The sequence below is a fragment of the Salvelinus fontinalis genome, chromosome 3, assembly GCF_029448725.1.
Source record: "Salvelinus fontinalis isolate EN_2023a chromosome 3, ASM2944872v1, whole genome shotgun sequence".
NCBI classification, from domain to species: domain Eukaryota; kingdom Metazoa; phylum Chordata; class Actinopteri; order Salmoniformes; family Salmonidae; genus Salvelinus; species Salvelinus fontinalis.
The window spans coordinates 33,095,564-33,116,207 of NC_074667.1; positions in this window are offsets into that span (position 1 = coordinate 33,095,564).

Below are 20,644 nucleotides of genomic sequence, written 5' to 3' on the forward strand. Positions count from 1 at the left end.
TTTAGTCTCAAGGCTTTTAGTCTCACACTATACCTCTTATCTCTGCAACCACTCTTCTCTTTGATAAGTTTCCCTTCTTTTCAGTCCTATTCCTGTGCCTCAATTAATCAGCATAACCCATGTCATTGGGACTAAATGTACTCTAGAACTCTGCCACTTTCTTAGGCGTTTGTGCCAATTTTAGAGTGTGAACTTAGAACTTAAGACTTTAAACAGTCTACATTGATATTGGGAAATGCTGGGGGGGGGGGGGCATGAAAGGCACTCTGATGGTAACCTTGATATCCTTCATCTCATCTGATGTTGGCAGTAGAGCCATCATTGACTTTACGTTCCAATTGGAGCAAGTGCCATGGTCCACTTAGCCTGTTGGAGACACAGTATATTCCAGGCCACTTGCCCAGCCTTATCTACAACTATAGATAGACAGCAGACTTTGACAAATGATTGGTGATAAATACTGTACTGTATACTAGAGTTTCAACTCCATTATATCCTTTGCTTCTTTTGCAGCTCTATGAATGTGCAGAGCAAACACCATCTCCTCTCATGCCCATTGGATTCGGCAAAACATCAAAAGAGACAAAACACAAGTGCAGACATTTAGCGTCGCAAAACTCTTTCACCATATCATCCTATTGTGGTCAATGGCATGTTGGAGCCATGCTCTCTTTCATTTGCTCCTCAGATCACATTCTCACCCATTCAACCTCAAATGGCTCCTTTCACACCTCAGCCTCCTCTCTCTCTCCCCCATGTCACATCATGAATACCGGGCTGCTCTCCCATTTCTCCCAGACCTTTATCTGGGTGGCACAAAAGTACACGGCTCGTGGGCGCCTTTTGTGACCTCTCTCCGAGAACCAAGGCAGCTGAATGGCTCTCTTTTAGATTGTTCCTCTACAGTTCTCTCTCACACCAGATAGCTTTTCAGCTCAGAGAAGAGAAAGTGCCTCCAGTTATGGCCAGTTGAGCAGAGCTGGGCCATTTCCGATGGGCATAGGCTACACCTTGTACTCTGTCTCTATCAATGTCAACGGTGTTGATATCAGTTAATAAGTCAGGACAGGATTACATCAAGACTGATCAATCGCAACTGACATGTCCATCTGTGTATCCTATACAGTAATGCACGTTCGAAACAATACCTTCTCCTTTCAGAACTGTGTCATTATGATGATAGGGAAGGATGATGATGATTGTCATTCATTACCAATATCTGTAGTGGCATTGGATCTAGTAGTAGTAGTAGTAGTAGTAGTAGCAGTTTTAATAGTAGTAGCAGTAAAAAACAGCAGCAGCAGTAGTAGTAGCAGCAGTGAAAACAGCAGTAGTGGTGGCTGCAGTACTAGCAACAGAGCAGCACTTTCACAATTGCAGTGACATTGGCACTTCTGCACTCCTCATCCCCAATATAAAAGGTTTTTCCTTATTTTGATTTTTTTTACAAAAGGAACCCGACAACAATCTTCTTCCTCCCATGTGAGTGGTGGTGGACAGGATCAGACTTTATATAGATTGTAATTGTTTCTCCCTGCCCATGTGTCTCCCTCCATCCATCTCTTTTTTTCTTTTTGGCCAGGTTTCAGCAGCACAAGGTCATTGCTCTTAGGCAGCTCCAAAGCTGCTTTATTGTCCCAGCAGGTCAGCGGGGCCGACACATATCAAAGCTATTATTCTGCTGGAACAAATGGCTGTCCGCTGCTTTGATCTATGGGCTTCCTGTTGAGACGCTTCCATAATACCCTTGACAGACTTTTTTTGTTCCCTTTTTTTTGTGATGATGCATCTTTTTTTGCCCTTTCTTAAAAATGGGATATGATTTGATAGCATGATATATAATTGCAGGGTTTGATAAAGAGTCGGTGTTCAGAAGGTGACGGAAATGGTCTCCGTGCTTCTGTTGCGTTGTTTGTTTGTTTTTCTTTCAAGGACACATTTTTTGTTTAGCAGTTTTTTACGTTTTCTTGTAAGGTCCTCTTGGACATTACCTGGTTGTTTTTTTTGTAATTTGTAGTTGATTGCTGATAGAGTGTGTGTGGGCGTGTGTGTGTGTGTACATGTACAGTACATCCATGTGTACATAGGCGCATGCCTACGTGCTTGAGCGTGCCGTTCATTATAAATTGGAAGACTTGCAAACACCATCTCTAGAGCAAATCTTTAATCCATGAGGAGAAACATTTGAATCATTAAAGGCATGTTTTACCCTTTGGCTGGGATTTTAGTTGCATTCCAGTAGCCACCAAAGGGGAAATTAGCTGTTTACTGATTAATGAGTTTCATGCAGTATAGGATCATTTTTGTACTGCCCCTCTCTGTCTCTATTTTAGATATGAATTAAGGGTTTATCGTCTGTGTGCCGTGGCATGATGCGGGGTGCTCTGCATGGCATACACACTTGGCAGAGCAAAAATGTTTTGAATCCTCCGACCCCCGTGCCAAGGTTGTTGCCCTCTTCGGAGGCGAGCGGGCCAGAATGTTTGGCTCCCAGCGGCTAGCTTTGAGCTCATTACTAAAAGCCCCAAAACATACCTACACCCATGCATTATTCATGCCTGTGGGGGGCTCTCGTGCCATACTGTGCATGTGTTTGGTTTAATTACCAGGAACTAGTCAACCTGAGAGACAGCCACAAAGACAGGCGGGCTTATTGGCTTGAGCTGCTCTAAATGCTGACCTGTTTTTAAATACACAAGGACCAACCGCCGGTGGAAATTAGCTATGGGGCCATGTATGGCGCAACACCTAGTTGTGTATGGTTTCTGATAAATTAGTGATCACATTTGAACTGAGTGGAGTGATGCTGTAAGGGACAATGTTACCTCCACAGTTCTTCTCCTGCACCCCTTTTGGATATCACTATCACTAGATAATACTCAATACTCAGTGTACTCATATGTTAGGAAGGGTGGTTGATATTTTAGCACATTCAAATAAACACATCTGTTTGTCAGCTGTCCTTAAAACCTGTTGAAACCATCTATGCATAACTGTGTAATGTATCATGTGTTTACTGAATACACCCTTGGGGAAAAAAGGTGCTATCTAGACCCTAAAAGGGTTCTTCGGCTGTCCGCATGGGAGAACCATTTGAAGAACCCTTTTTGGTTCAAGATAGAACCCTTTTGGTTCCAGGTAGAACTATATTGGGTTCTATGTAGAATCCTTTCCCCAGAGGGTTCTACATGGTACCCAAAATAGTTCTACCTTGAACCGAAAAGGGTTCTACCTGGAACCAAATAGGGCTATTCTATGGGGACAGCCGAAAAAACCTTTTGGAACCCTTTTTTCGAAGAGTGTACAATCATTTGTTTTACTTTTGGAAGTTATGAATACTGAATATTTCAGACAGCCATCAGAGTATTCATGTTTTTGTTAGACACACAAATCAAATCCACAAGTAGGGCACATAAAAGTGACTACTTCTATCATGTAGTCACACCTTCATTCCCTGCTGCCTATCCACATGCATAATGGACATAGGAAATGTCAGTAGACTGGCCTTTGGGACTGCTGTGCCATTTGTTTAGCTCATACTAGCAATACGTCCCTGTGCCATTGATGTTTGAATAGTAGTGAATGAAAAAGAGAGTGTGGTGCTTGCATGTCAATTAGAGCTTCTCCAATACCTCAACACTACACTGTACATACTGTAGATCAACGGTTGGTAACGAGATACTGTAGGTTTAACAACAACGAGCCATTAAAGGTTACACCTCAGAGGTTACACCTCTCTGTAATTTCAATGTACAGCAACATAAACACGAACAACATGCCATGTCATCGCAGAAGTCCAGTCTAACTTGGCTTTAGGCTGCTTTACCTGCAGGTCTGACCAAACTTGTGTGTCGAATAGCAACCTATGGGCTCTGGTCAAAAGTAGTGCCCTATATAAGTAATAAGGTGCCACTTTGGATGCACATCATCACTTTGTCTGCACAGTACATTCCTCAAATGATATCTTACTCTCAAGAGAAACTTTGAAGTCACTAAGAACAAACTAAAGACAGTAAATAGTTTTCGCATCAAAAGGTTTGTGAATTAGTTGTTAAAATGCTTTTCTACCATGTCGTACTGACTGAATATGTTTTCCTGGGCTGACTCTTAGAACTCTGTAGGTTTCCACTCACTTGTTTTCCATTCCTGAATCCCCTTCTCTGCTAGCCAAATCACTGAGCTATGACTACAGGGGTGGTTGGGAGTCCTTATCTGCTATCATTAAAGATGCATTTATTCCAGTGCCTTAGGTGTTTGTGTGTGTGTGTGTGTGTGTGTGTGTGTGTGTGTGTGTGTGTGTGTGTGTGTGTGTGTGTGTGTGTGTGTGTGTGTGTGTGTGTGTGTGTGTGTGTGTGTGTGTGTGTGTGTGTGTGTGAAATAGAACGAGAGCAAGCGAGAGAGAGGGAGAGAGTGGTGGGGGATAAATGTTTATGTGTATGCGTGGGTGGGTGGTTTGAGGGTAGGGTCGTGTGTGTGTGTGTGTGTGTGTGTGTGTGTGTGTGTGTGTGTGTGTGTGTGTGTGTGTGTGTGTGCGTGTGTGTGTGCGTGTGCGTGTGCGTGTGCGTGTGCGTGTGCGTGTGCGTGTGCGTGTGCGTGTGCGTGTGTGTGTGTGTGTGTGTGTGAATGTGGATAAGGCTTTGTGTGTTTCTCTATATCTGTGTGAGATGTCCAAGGTTAACACACTCCTCCCACATATCCCATATCTAAATAGAGACCGAGAGGGTAAATGGAGATCAGAAGCCAGCGCTCGCAACCTAAATTATCTTAGGAAATCAAGACTGTCCTCATTAATTACACAAAAGGCTGTTAGACATTTCAACACATCTTCCCGCCTCACACCCCTCCAACCAGCCAGCACTCCACAAAATACTACATCGCACGCACACGCACACGCACACGCATACACCAAGATAAGGCATCTCCCTCTCACACAAACACAAACACACCTTGGGTATCGTGATGAAGAAGGCCGGAGATGAAAGGAGAATCTGTCTTTGGCACTGACATTGGTTGCCGAACCACCACAGATAATGTAGTCTGTGACTCACACTCACCTTGAGTCCCCCCACCCTTTCATTATATGTGTGTTCTCCTCCACTAAGAGGAGGCCTGCTGTTGTTGTTATCATCCTAACAATCACTTCAATCATTTATAGCAATAAAACAGAGAGGTGTGCTGTGCATATTCTGTGTTTTAAGAGCAGGTGTACTCTATGTGAGTGTTTTGGATGCTGTTCTAGAATCACCTCGAAATTGCTTTTGTTGTGGTCCCATGTAGCTCAGTTGCTCGAGCACGGTGCTTGCAACGCCATGGTTGCGGGTTTGACTCCCGTGGGGGACCAGTCTGAAAATCCATGCGCGTACTGCTGTAAGTTGCTCTGGATGAGAGCGTCTGCTAAATGACCCAAAAAATGTTGTGATGCTTTTATACAGTTAGCTATGCCAATACGCATGTGTTTTTGTAGGGATTATTAGGGGTTGGAAGGTTTAATAAAATAGGGGCATCAAGTGTAGAGGGACTAGTGGTTTGCTGCAGCCTCATTTACAAATTAGTAAATAGCACTAGGATTTAGCCTCCCTGTACTGGATAAACGTAACATGTTCAGTGATGATTTATTCAAATCTGATAGGGTTTATCCTAAAGTATGACTACAGGTATGTTGAAATGCACAGGGTCTGCTTAAAAAGTGTATGTTGGACAACCATGCACTGCATTTCATTGCTGTTGGTAGTCTATTTTCTCCATAAAGACTGAGTTAGTCGGGTTCTTAAGAAAAGTCTTCCATTACTTCCCACCAGAGGCGGATTACTCCTCGACTGCCGGTGTTTGACATTTACCGTATGCATTTCATTATTGGAACTGACCTGAAAATTAACGGTTGCCGGCATGGGCCGCAGCGAGCCCTGCACAACGCGCCCAAGCATCGACCCTCCCCGCGTCTCCCCATGACCTTTCGGCTCTGCATTATTTAACACACACAAATCCCACCCGTACACACACCCCGAGAACTCTGGGAAATGGCATTGACAGAGACATATGACTGGCGGTGGATAACGTGCATAATTGAGGGGCTAGGAAACAGGTTATTTCCTTGGCAGCGGGCGTGGAGGTAACCTCACTCTCTCTCACCGCTATTGTTGAGGAGAAAAGAGACCTCTGTCGGGACCCGACCATTAATTATTATGCTAGCGTTCAAGATATCATCATCACTATTCAAGCTGAAACAATCCTGGGTGGATTCACCTTGATTAATTACAAGAAGTGATGCAAGGACGATCACTTCCTCCATATTCTCCCGTGTTAGGATTCTATTTGATTGTTCTATCCCCCTCTTTTTCAGATAAAAGTCAGGTAATGAATAAATGAATGACGGTGTGTGCCGGTCTCAGGTGGCACCAGAGGGGAAAGGGGGATGCTGGAATGCTGGGTCAAGGTCTCCCACTTTGACTGTAAAGGAACTCGAGAAGGCTGCACCTTCTCTTTGGTCGACAGCGTGTAGCTAAGGCTATACACAGGCTGTCTATGGTAAACTATAAAACGCTACCTTGATTAAATCCTTTGCCCACTCACTGGCCCTATCACTCCCTCGATGAGATCCACTGCGTCATAAAAAGTATGTTATTTGATATGGTCGATCATGAATGTTGATGGCACCTTAGGGGTGGGATTATTTCCTCTGACACTGCCATTCCCAGGTCAAATAGACACTCAAATAAAGTGTTCAAAACCTGTCACTTGTAAGCTGTAGGACATTATTCATGGCCAAATAGAGGCATGCCGTCCTTATAGTCCTCACACATTCAGATACATTTCATTAAGGATACTGAGTTTCCATTATAGTTCATTTCACCCACCATTTAAAGGAAGGTGTAGAGCAGGGTTCCGCAATAGGCGGTCCCACAGGCCAAATTCGGCCCGCAGGTGATTTCATTTGCCCCCTCAAGTTTTCTGAGCAAAAAAAATAAATCACGGAAAAATCGGACCACGGCTGAACGTAATTGGGGACCCCTGGTGTAGATGTTATGGAATGCTCACACAGGCTTTATTAAAGGTTAGACAGGCCTGCAGAAACCCTGCTACCCGAAATCCTCCTCAATCTATACTTATTAAATGGCAGAATTGTTCAAATTGATGATGACGAACATCTGATTCTTCACGTTTTGAAAGAATCATAAGAATTGTGCCGGTATCTCCCAGACATATTGTGATGATCAAACACATGAACACGACAGAACAAAAGACAGAGAACAAATACCACTGGTTGAGAAGCCGTTATCGATATTTGGTTACGTATTCATCGCCCCGACACAGAACACAGCATCCACGGCTTCCTCTCATCGGCAGTCCCTTTGATGGTTATCCGAAAAGTGTCACAGGGGGACAAAAAAAAGCAATTTAATAATTAACAAGAGTTTACAAGAATACCAAAGAAAATAAATGATGGCGGTGTGAAGGAGGACAATGAGTCGACATTAACAATCAACAATCTGCCGGTGACTAACGAGCTAGCCCCACAACGTTTTAATTAGCGGCCCACTGGACGGCAGAGTGATTAATGAACACAATTTTATTTCAGCTTTGCTCTGAATTAATAACAAATTGACATTTAATGAAAATTACTTACCACCAGCGGAATTAAAGCATTTTTTTTGCCCCCTTGTGCAGAGAATCATGACAAATAAAAATCTGCATCCCACCCACAACTGAAACATAAACAGATATCAAATGCAGTGGCAGCCCACCCATTACGGTGTTAGAGGGATGGCTCCCCACTTGTATTTGGTCCACAACAAAAATAAAATAACTGATAGGTCCAAAAAAATTGTATATATTGACAGAAAAAGGGAAAAATGTGTTTACATGCTTCTTCGTAAACATAGCAATGCATGTTTGAATTGAACTAAGCATTTCTAAAGTAATTTGCAACTAGGTTTATGAACACTCAGGATGCTTTTTGGTTAGTAAGGCCAGACGGAATTTATTCCAAACGCAAGCTTGGAGGACAGGATAGGATAGTGGGTTTGCATTTCAACATTCTGATGGTGAACTTGGACGGGACTGATTTGTGTTTGATCTGAGCTGCAGCACTCTCCCCAGCCGCTCTGTGGAGATCAAACACTTGATTTGTCTTGGCAGGGGTTGTGTGCCTGTGCCCGCCGGGTGAGTCTTTTACCCTGAAGCGTGTCGGCCACCTGTTGCCTCAGCCGCCATTGTGCCACGCGTCTCAGAGATGGTAGCCTAAGGTCCTGTCAGCCTGGCTTGCACCCCCCTCGTCTCAGCGGTTCCCTGGCCGTTTGGAATGTGGGACCTAACCCACCGCTCTATGCAGCGGTTCCCTGGCCCGTTTGGAATGTGGGACCTAACCCACCGCTCTATGCAGCGGTTCCCTGGCCCGTTTGGAATGTGGGACCTAACCCACCGCTCTATGCAGCGCAACGCACTGATCAATATTACAGCAGCTCGCCAGATCAAAAGAGAATCTGTATCTCGAGATCAATAAATGCTTTATTGGCATGAAATGGGTGGTTGCCACTGTTGCCAAAGCAATGAACAATATGTTTGAGCAATAATAATAATATACCAACAAAAACAATTAAAGTAAAATAATACACAAAAAAGAAAACAAACAACAACAATTGACATGTCGGAGGCTATTGTCTCTGCTATATTATGTCCATATTATGCCAGGTAAGGTCCCGTGTGGCTCAGTTGGTAGAGCATGGTGCTTGCAACGCCAGGGTTGTGGGTTCATTTCCCACGGGGGGACCAGGGTTCAATTCCCACGGGGGGACCAGGATAAATATGTATGAACTTTCCAATTTGTAAGTCGCTCTGGATAAGAGCGTCTGCTAAATGACTTAAATGTAATGTAAATGTAATAATCTGCAATAAGATGTATCTACGTTTTGTCCTAATAAAATGCAAATGTTCTCCTCAACAGGCAGGTCAAGCAATCCTGCAATTCTTTCTTTACATTTCAGGAGAGAAATACCTCTGAGTCATATTTGGAACAGTTGAGTAGGAGGTGTTGGTAATTCTCTACTTCACCCGACCCACAGTGCTTACATGGTCTTTCTTCTCTGACATTCATGTTTTTCTATGCCGTCTCTATTGCCAGGCTATGGTCACTAAGTCTCTACAGTCTTCATTTCTTCATTTGTTTGAATGCTTTGATTTTGACTAGGTGTTGTGCTAATAAGAAAGCCTTGTGATGATAATATTACCTGGATCACAGTGTGTTAGGTGAGTCCAGAATTCTGCCTGTAGGGCAGAACTTGGGAGATTCCCCCTACCACTCTAAAATGAGACAAGAGCCACCAAATTCTGGACTCACCTAACACACTGTGATCCAGAATATTATCCTCACCTTGTCAAAATCAAAGAATTCAAACAAAGGAAGAAATTAAGAATGTAGAGACTTACATAGCCTGGCATAGCCTGGCATATCTGTGCATACGTAAACCAAATCAAATCAAATCACCTAGAATATCTTTTCAAAATTCCAGGTGTAACATTTCCTTGTGGCTTTTATCCCATGATGAATGTTTAAATTGTAAAAGGGTTATATAGAAGGATTGGAGTTATGACAGTCAAATCATTTAGGCCAAATTCTAATTGGTGGGTTACATTTATATTAATTGTTAAACATGCTCTGTGTGCTTTATCTGTTATAGACTGTATGGCCATGACAAACCGCCCAGATTAATTTATAGTCAGACCAAGGTCCGTATAGGTGGTGGTGTGTGTCAGGATTGTTTCTCCTAGGGTGAAATTGTATCTACTTTCCTGAGATCTGGACTTTTTCTGAAAGATCCCTACTTTGTTTTTTTTCTCCATATTAATAGATGGTGCCCAGAGGGGGGCTCCCCTCCTGAAAAAAATATAAATGAATGTGTCAGCCAGACAGCAACTCACAAAGTAGGCCTATCGACAAATGATCGTTTCCATGGTGCTAAAATTGTGACATGTCTATGCGGCTGCCTATCGACTCGCCGATAGGCTTTCTTTGGTGTCAGGGCATGTAGTTTATAGATTTGCTTTAGCAAATGGCTAAATGTTTATTGGTTGGCCTATTTGGTCATAATTTTCTCATGTTAAGCTTAGCATTCTACGAAGCTATACACGAGGGTGCCATTTAGGCTGCTGGCTGGCAGCAATAATGTCATTACTTATTAAGCAATTCAAATTGGAAATTCAAACATTGCAGATTGTAAAAAACAGCATACTAATTAGCAACAAATATTTTTTATATATTCAACTGTCCTGTATAGCCTACCTGAACCTGCATGACATGAGCTGTCCTCCACCTTGGATAGAAAGTTCTTGTGCATAACACCAATCTAATGCCAAATAATAGTCAGTAGTCACTATTTTCTGTTGAACTCAGTGGGTTTTGTCTGGCTAATAGCCTACACAAATGGACTGCAATCAGGGTAAATTAAATTACAGTGCATTCGGAAAGTATTCCGACCCCTTGACTTTTTCCACATTTGGTTATGTTACAGCCTTATTCTAATATTGATTAAATAAATAGTTTTCCTCATCTGTACACAATACCCCATAATGAAAAGCAAAACAGGTTTTTAGAAATGTTAGGACATGTATTAAAAATTTAAACGGAAGTATGACATTTACATAAGTATTCAGACCCTTTACTCAGTTCTTTGTTGAAGCACCTTTGGCGGCAATTACAGCCTTGAGTCTTCTTAGTTGTCTTGGCTGTGTGCTTAGGGTCGCTGTTGGAAGGTGAACCTTCGCCCTAGTCTGAGGTCCTGTACACTCTGGAGCAGGTTTTCATCAAGAATCTCTCTTTACTTTTCTCTGTTCATCTTTCTCTCGATCTTGACTAGTCTCCGAGTCCCTGCCGCTGAAAAACATCCCCACAGCATGATGCTGCCACCACCATGCTTCTCCGTAGGGATGGTGCCAGGTTTCCTCCAGACGTGACACTTGGCATTCAGGCCAAAGAGTTCAATCTTGGTTTCATCAGACCTCTCCACTTACTCACATCCCTTTTCATGCCGTGGGGGAACCAGTTGAAATCTCTCCGTGTACTCGTCATCTCTGCGGCCGATGAGAGCTTTATGGACGCTACCCTGGCGTCCAAGCTGGGCATCCCCACTCAGCCCCTCTCCATTCCCATGGACATTAGATCGCTGGACGGGTGCTCTAGAGGCCGGGTCACTCACAACACCACCCCCGTCAACCTACGAGTGTCAGGGAATCATAGCGAGACGATCCAATTCCTGCTTATTAAGTCTCCTCGGGTTCCCGTGGTATTGGGTTTCTCTTGCTCCAGCAACACAATCCCTTTATTGTCTGATCTACTGGTGTCACGGGCTGGAGCCCGTTATAGTCAGGGCTGCCTTCCCCGGTACTTCATTGCCGTACCAGGAACTCCGGGAGGTGTTCAGTAAGGCCTGGGCCACTTCGCTTCCGCCCGTGCATCGACTACCGGGGCCTCAACAACATCATGGTTTAGAACCGCTACCCGCTACCACTCATCTCCTCGGCGTTTGAGCCGCTCCAGGGGGCCAACATGTTCTCCAAACTGGACCTTCAGACCGCCTACCACCTGGTGCGGATACGGGAGGGGGGCGAGTGGAAGACTGCCTTCAACGGTCACTACGAGTATCTAGTCATGCCATTTGCCCTTACCAATGCTCCTGCTGTGTTCCAGGCCCTGGTTAATTATGTTTTCCACACCTCCAAGCATCTCAATTTCAGGGAAGCAAGGTGGGCTCTGCTTTTCACCCGGATCTCCCTCTCATATCGACCGGGATCCAAGAATGTCAAGCCAGATGCGCTTGGTGGCTAGCCCGCGGCTACACCCCTGGAATCCGAGACCATCCTTCCCACCTAGTGCTTGGTGATGGCACTCAGTTGGGGAATAGGGAAGCAGGTCCGGGAGGTGCAGCGTTCCCAGTCGAACCCCGGGGGGGAGGGGCCCAGATAACCGGATGTTTGTTCCTGACACTGTCCGCTCCTCGGTCCTGAAGTGGGCCTACTCCTCCAGGCTTTCCTGCCACCCGGGCTTCCGTCGGATCCTCCAACGGCCAGGCGGAGTGAGCCAACAAAGGCATGGAGACAACTCTCCACCACCTTGAGCCAGCAACTAGTGTGGGTCAAATACGCCTGCAACACCCAACACAACGGTTTTTGTATTGTTTTATCCAGTAAGTACAATATGTATGATACATCACATTACTGGAATGCATACAAGTCATGGAATGCACCCACATTACTGGAATGCACCCACTTTCTTTTGCATTAGGCTGCTACAAAACCTGCTTTGATTACACTTTTAGTCGATTTAGACAATATGCTAATCGGAGGAGATCGTAACGACATAGACGAAGCTAGCTGTTAAGATGCAGTAGATTAAAAAAAGTTAACAATCATAAATACTGGCCTGAAGAACACTTCTTAGGTAAGATAAATACCCCCAAATTATGAAAGAACATGGAACTATCCCGTTGATGCTGTTTGTTAATGTGCATGACGTGAGAGACAGAGGGCACTTACATGTAGACCTACAGTATCTCAGTTTGTGAAGCTGTGCATGTAGCAGTGCGACATTCACGGCCATGAGTCCACTTACTATGTGAATAGTGACTATTCCAAACCCAGACGTAAATCAGGCAGACGTAAGTGGACATGGAGAGAGGAATGGCTGTCAGCGGTGTAATGGCAGTAACAAATAGCCAGTGTTTATCTAGCTTTTGTCAATGTTTGATAAGCCCTCTCGAGATCCAAACTAAACGACTGCTGCATTGTCTGGTTTTAGACTCAAGGACCTCATGAAGCTCATCCTTCACTGTGTTTACCTTCACAAGATCTCGGGGAGAAATGATTTACTGGAGATATTACCCTTTCGCCTTCAGTTAGGCTGGGCTTTTTTCATACCAACCTAGTGCTCCCCATGTAATTAACCAAGAAGCTGTTGACTGAGATAGTGCCTGCGTCCCAAATTACACTCTTTTCCTTATGGTCCCTGGTAAAAAGTAATGCGCTATACAGGCACTCGGGGGCCATTTGGGACAGATTGTTGGTCTGACATTGGTGTAACAATGACGCATTCACCAATAAAACCACTGTCATTAAAATGGCACCAAAGCCTAGTCAAAACCTGTTATATGGCAATGGCTGGCAAATACACCAAAGAGTAACTTCAAAAGATGAATCATCCCACTGAGGGACCTTAGATTGCTTAAAGCAGTTTCCAATAGCCAATAGATGGTTAATGGGTATAATTTGATATATATATATGGGTATTTCTTTATCATAATTAAAACAACTGGTATAAACAATCAAGCTTTGACAATGTACCCCATCAGGTAGCCATTAAAGTAGTTATCACATTTAAGGCTTATTTTGCTTAGGTAAGAAACTATACAGGGCTCTATTTTCAGTTGGTGTCAAGCCATCACAATTGGCAAATGCAAGCTTGATTGCAATTCCGACCTGTTAAAGCCGGCACTCTTCTATTTTCAAACCCTAGCGTGAGGATTGGTAATGTACCTGTTTTATATGAGGTGGGAGGGTTGGCAATATCTGAGGTGTGTACTTAAAAATGTGTGCCAAAGTACCAATTTCAGGCTGCACTGCTGGGGATATATTCCATGTTGCATGGATTTTTACAGCAGAAGCGCAGCTCACCCAGCCGTGACGCACAGTGCCCATATGCACATGGAACAAGAGAGATGTATCTTTTTGTGCTGTAATTAAAAACATTAAAAAACTAACGTTTTTCCCATTTCGCTTCATTTGATAACAAAACTATAATTTTGTCCTGCCCAATGCATTCGCCAAGTAGTCAAGACAATCTATCATAAAGGGTTTGGCTCATGAGACCACTTTGAAATAAATCTTGTTAAAACTTCTTGAGAATACAGGGGGTGCTGTTTTCACATTAGCATAATTGCCTCTACAGATAAAACTGCCTCTTATTCAATTATTGCTGTTACTATATGCATATAACCATATGCCATTGGATAGAAAACAAGCTATGGTTTCTAAAACCGTTCCAATTTTGTCTCTGAGTCAAACACAGGTCATTTCACAGCACTTTCCCTGAGCCAGAAGAAGATTGCAAGATGTGTATGCTCGCTTCAAAGCTCTGCCTATATATGGTCACGCGACCTATGACCCGAAACACACTTCCTTCTTCTTCCTCTGGGTGTCTGGAAGACGTCAGAGGAGAAATTTTTTGTTTATCTTGTACTGACGTGAAATAAGACCTATTTCTTTAGCGTGACCGACAACTTCCGGTTTCCTGAGATGCGCGTTTAGAGAAGCCATTGACTTTTGTTATGCTGACGTTACGGATGAAAACTATCTCCGTGTCGAAGTTTGTTTGATACATGTGACCATATCACCGTAATGTATGTTTTTTCAATATAGTTTAATCAGATTATTAGAATTTTTTCGGGAGTTTTGCCGTGTTCCGTTCTGTGAGTTTTTTAACTTTGGACAGAGCCGTGCTAGTCGACCAGTACCCAGGCTAAATGAAGAGGGAAAGTTGCCATTGTGAATGGATTGAACGACTCATCAGGACTAAGGACACCTTGATCAACATTCTGATGAAAGATCAGCAATAGTAAGACCCAATTTACGATGTTATTTCATATATCTGTCGTGCATGTGAACTGGTCGCGCGCGTCCAGCTGGTTCTGGCTGGCCTGGTTATGCTAATTTAACGCTACATTTTGTTTTCGCTATAAAACATTTAAAAAATCTGAAATATTGTTTGGATTCACCAGATGTTGGGCTTTCAATGTCTGTACGCTGTGTATTTTTTCTGAAATGTTTTAAGACAAGTAATTAGTTATATAACGTTGGTCTCTGTAATTGTTCTAGCTGCATCAGCACTATATCAGATTGCAGCTGCAATGTAGAACTGTGATTTATACCTGAAAAATGCACATTTAAAAAAAAAAAACTATGCTATACCATAAATATGTTATCAGACTGTCATCTTAAGAATTTTTTTGTTGGTTTGTGGCTATCAATATCTTAGTTTAGCCGAATTGGTGATAGCACCTGATGGAGTAAGAAACTGTTGGAGTAAGAAAATGGTGTCATTTTGCTAACGTGTTTAGCTAATAGATTTACATATTGTGTCTTCCCTGTAAAACATTTAAAAAATCTGAAATGGTGGTTTTATTCACAAGATCTGTGTCTTTCATTGGGTGTCTTGGACTTGTGATTTAATGATATTTAGATGCTACTATTTAATTGTGACGCTATGCTAGCGATGCTAATCAGTGTGGGGGGTGTGGGGGGTGCTCCCGGATCCGGGTAGGTACTCTGTAGAGGTTAACCAAAGCATTATAACCTTTTACTGCAGCGTGCTAATTCAGGGTCACACAAGAGTGTTTCTTGGTAGTCTTAAACAATCTACTTCGAAACAAAAGTATACATCTCTGTCACGCCCTGACCTTAGAGAGCCTTTTTATTTCTCTATTTGGTTAGGTCAGGGTGTGATTTGGGTGGGCATTCTAGTTTGTCTATTTCTTTGTTGGCCGGGTATGGTTCCCAATCAAAGGCAGCTGTCTATTGTTGTCTCTGATTGGGGATCATACTTAGGCAGCCTTTTTTCCCACCTTAGTTTGTGGGATCTTGAGTTTGTTTAGTTACTGTGTAGCCTGCGGAACGTTGCGTTTGTTTATAATCAAAATAAAGCTTAACTTCTTGTTAATCCAGCCGCTGTGTCAGATTTCAAAAAGGCTTTACGCCGAAAGCAAACCATGCGATTATCTGAGGACAGCGCCCCGCATACAAACACATCAACCAGGCAGGTGCGCCACAAAAGTCAGAAATACCGATATAATTCATGCCTTACCTTTGAAGATCTTCTGTTGGCACTCCAAAATGTCCCAGAAACTTCACAAATGGTCCTTTTGTTCGATAATGTTCTTCATGTCCCAAAAATGTCAATTTATTTGCCGAGTTTGATTCAGAAATACACCGGTTTCAACATGCCTACAAAGTATCTAATAAGTTACCTGTAAACTTGGTCCAAACATTTCAAACAATGTTCCTAATCGAACCTCAGGTACCATAAAACGTAAATAATCGATCAAATTTAAGACGGAATAAACTGTTTCCAATTCAAGTTCACGCGTTCAAGTTCACGCGCATCAAAACAGTAGAGTCCACCTGGAGTGACACTTACAATGAATAGCACTACTTCTTCATTTCTCAAAAGAAAAACATCGAACAACAACTTTAGAGAGTTTTCTATCCAAATCGACCAATTATATGCATATCCTAGCTTCTGGGCCTGAGTAACAGGCAGTTTACTTTGGGCACGCTTTACATCCGGAGGTGAAAATACTGCCCCCTACCCAAGAGAGGTCAACTTGTTCGGAAGACTACGGTGACTGCGACATGGCTAGTTTATTTTGTAGTCCGTGATTGTCTGTAGACCCTGCCACATACGTCTCGTGTCTGAGCCGTTGAATTGCGACTCTACTTTGTCTCTATACTGACGTTTTGCCTGTTTGATTGCCTTGCAGAGGGAATGACTACTCTGTTTGTATTCTGCCATATTCCCAGTCGACCTTGCCTTGGTTAAATGCGGTGGTTCGTGCTTTCAGTTTTGCGCGAATGCTGCCATCTATCCACGGTTTCTGGTTAGGGAAGGTTTTAATAGTCACAGTGGTTACAACATCTTAAATTTGCTTTGTTAAAATCCACAGTTACAACAAATGCAGCCTCAGGATATATGTTATCCATATCCGGGGACACTCATATTTAGAAGCGTTGAAGTTATGTTCCTGCTTGTTTTAAGTTTTATTTAAAAAACAAGCCCTTATAGGCTACCCTAATCCAATTATAACGAAAGCTGGTTCAACAGCAATGCGGCTGGTGTCTTTCTTATCCATACATTAGCCAAGTAGCCTATCCATGAACGTTTCTAATGGTCTACTTCTGAGGCTTTTGTAGTATGACATCATGCTTTTGCATTATTCACATAGCACTGCATGCAATGCAAAGGCTACTCCATTTGGCTTGTATCCATCCCCATTTCCAAAGAGTGCCTCTTATCCTAAAAAGTGTAAATTATTCAGTACTATAATGCAATATCAATGGTAGGCCTAGGCTATATCTTGCTTATTGAGAACGTGCCTCACACATACAATAACATTTACGGGAGCCTTGTATTTTGTATTTGAGGAGAAGTGTGATAAGTAAAGACCTAAACTTATCGTTGAAGCCAATTATAACAATGTTGAAAGTCAACACTCCAAATGTATTGAGAAAACACTTTTTTTGTTTTGTTTATTGTTGCTATAACTCATGACTGTAGCCTGTGCTGTTTGCTAAACTGAATTAATCCACAATCCCAGCCAAATTGGAGTTTACGACAATGCAAAATGAGTGGCCAAGTCCTTGTCACACCTACAGTTGAAGTCGGAAGTTTACATACACCTTAGCCAAATACATTTAAACTCAGTTTTTCACAATTCCTGACATTTAATCTTCGTAAAAATACTCTGTCTTAGGTCAGTTAGGATCACCACTTTATTTTAAGAATGTGAAATGTCAGAATAATAGTAGAGAGAAGGATTTACTTCAGCTTTTATTTATTTCATCACATTCCCAGTGGGTCAGAAGTTTACATACACTCAATTAGTATTTGGTAGCATTGCCTTTAAACTGTTTAACTTGGGTCAAACATTTCGGGTAGCCTTCCACAAGCTTCCCACAAAACGTTTGGTGAATTTTGGACCATTCCTCCTGACAGAGCTGGTGTAACTGAGTCAGGTTTGTAGGCCTCCTTGCTCGCACAAGCTTTTTCAGTTCTGCCCACAAATGTTCTATAGGATTGAGGTCAGGGCTTTGTGATGGCCACTCCAATACCTTGACTTCGTTGTCCTTGAGCTATTTTGCCACAACTTTAGAAGTATGCTTGGGGTCATTGTCCATTTGAAAGACCCATTTGCGACCAAGCTTTAACTTCCTGAATGATGTCTTGAGATGTTGCTTCAATATAGCCACATCATTTTCCTACCTCATGATGCCATCTATTTTGTGAAGTGCACCAGTCCCTCATGCTGCAAATACTCCCCACAACATGATGCTGCCATCCCCGTGCTTCACAGTTGGGATGGTGTTCTTCGGCTTGCAAGCCTCAATGATCGTGATTATGGCAAAATAGTTATATTTTTGTTTCATCAGACCAGAGGACATTTCTCAAAAAAGTACGGTCTTTGTCCCCATGTGTAGTCTGTTTTGTGTAGTCTGTTTTTGTGTAGTCTGTTTTTTTATGGTGGTTTTGGAGCAGTGCCTTCTTCCTTGCTGAGCGGCTTTTCAGGTTATGTCGATATAGAACTCATTTTACTGTGGATATGGGTACTTTTGTACCTGTTTCCTCCAGCATCTTCACAAGGTCCTTTGCTGTCATTCTGGGATTGATTTGCACTTTTCGCACCAAAGTACGTTCATCTCTAGGAGACAAAATGTGTCTCTTTCCTGAGCGGTATGATGGCTGCGTGGTCCCATGGTGTTTATACTTGTGTACTATTGTTTGTATAGATGAACGTGGTACCTTCAGGCATTTGGAAATTGCTCCCAAGGATGAACCAGGCTTGTGGAGGTCTACATTTTTATTTCTGATGTTTTAGCTGATTTCTTTTGATTTTCCCATGATGTCAAGCAAAGAGGCACTGAGTTTGAAGGTAGTCTTTAAAAAACATCCACAGGTACACCTCCAATTAACTCAAATTATGTCACTTAGCCTATCAGAAGCTTCTAAAGCCATGACAGATTTTACCAGAATTTTCCAAGCTGTTTAAAAGCACAGCCATCTTAGTGTATGTAACTTCTGACCCACTGGAATTGTGATACAGTGAATTATAAGTGAAATAATCTGTCAGTAAACAATTGTTGGAAAAATTGACTTTGTCATGCACAAAGTAGATGTCCTAACCGACCTGCCAAAACGAAAGTTTGTTAACCTGTTGAGGCTGGGGGCGCTGTTGTCACTATTTATGCTAATCGTGTAATTTTTGAAACGGTTTCCTACAAAATTCTTGATCGTACAATATGCATATTATTATTATTATTGGATAGAAAACAGTCTATAGTTTCTATAGGAGTTGAAATTTTGTCTCTAAGTGGAACAGAACCCATTCTACAGCAATTTCCCTGACATGGAGTCAGATTTCAGAAATTTTGGCCACTGTTCTGGAGTCAGTTTTAAAGCCAATGATATTCCTATGAGTATACGGACACTGCTTACGTCTTCCCCTGGATGCCTTTACGTGATGACGATTTGAATGGGGTCGATTGCGCGTTCACAGGCACTACAAATTAAAAAACCCTGTAGCTAGTCACTCTTTTGGAGCTGCGTCATGTGCCTGGAGGACACCGACCTGCACCTGTTCCAAGCATTAGTGTTGGGAGTAATCTTTCTCCGGTCATGTTAAGACTCGTTATAGGAGTTAAAAACATCATAAGGTAGTTAATTTAAAGCGTTTTATAGCAATTTATATCCGTTTAGTGCGATTTTGGGACATTTATTTCTGAAACGCTGTGAATCGCTGGGCACGCTTCCAGTTCATGCTGAACGCAGTTGGCATTTCCACATGGCAAGAGGACAGCTTTCCACCAAAAGACGATTAGACCCAAGAAAGGATCCTTTGCCCAAGATACTGATGGAAGAACAGCTCAAAGTAGGAAATTTTTATTATGATAAATCGTGTTTCTGTCGAAAAATGTTAGTGGCTTAGGACGCCATGTTTTTTGACGTAGCTTCGCTTGGCGCAAACTGTATTGAAAAGTAAGGATAATTTAAAAAATGTAACCGAAGTGTATGTAACCTTCCGACTTCAACTGTATTGTCACGCTCGTTGAAATGAGTAGACCAAGGCGCAGCATGAATAGAGTTCCACATATTTTTAATAAACTGAAACTCACCAAAACAATAAAACCGAAACGTGAAGCTACTGGTGTGCACTCGACTCAATGTAGACAAGATCCCACGAATACCAATGGGGAAATGGCTACCTAAATATTATCCCCAATCAGAGACAACGATAAACAGCTGCCTCTTATTGGGAACCATATCAGGCCACCATAGAAATACAAAAAACACCTAGATGACCACCCAAGTCACTATCACGCCCCAGCCAACACAGAGAAAAAACAGCTTACTATGGTCAGGGCGTGACATGTATATTTTATTTATTTATCTAAGCCCAGTCCTTTCGTGCCATTGCCAGCTATTGCGCTCATAATTCCTGAAGTGAAAATAGCTAAAATATTCCTGACACAACCCTAGACCTATAGCCCTACCACAAGCGCAAAAATGTACCAATGTGTTAGGTTTGTTAAAATAAAGCCCACAGAGTGATACAAATTACTACAATACATGATAGCTCATTATCCAAGGCAAGTGGAGTTCCAAAAACCATTAGAGATTTTTCACACTGTTTATTTAAGGCCAGACACCACAGGCTGGAATGACATTTTTGCACCTACCTATACATTTTGAGATTTGTGGATTTTTGGTCCATTAATGTTATTGTTTTCAAAATGTTTAATTAAAAATGTAAATTTAACCACTTTTAAATGGACACCGGTCATTTCAAAGCTCACTACATTCAATTACAAATCATTTCAAAGTCCTTTCATA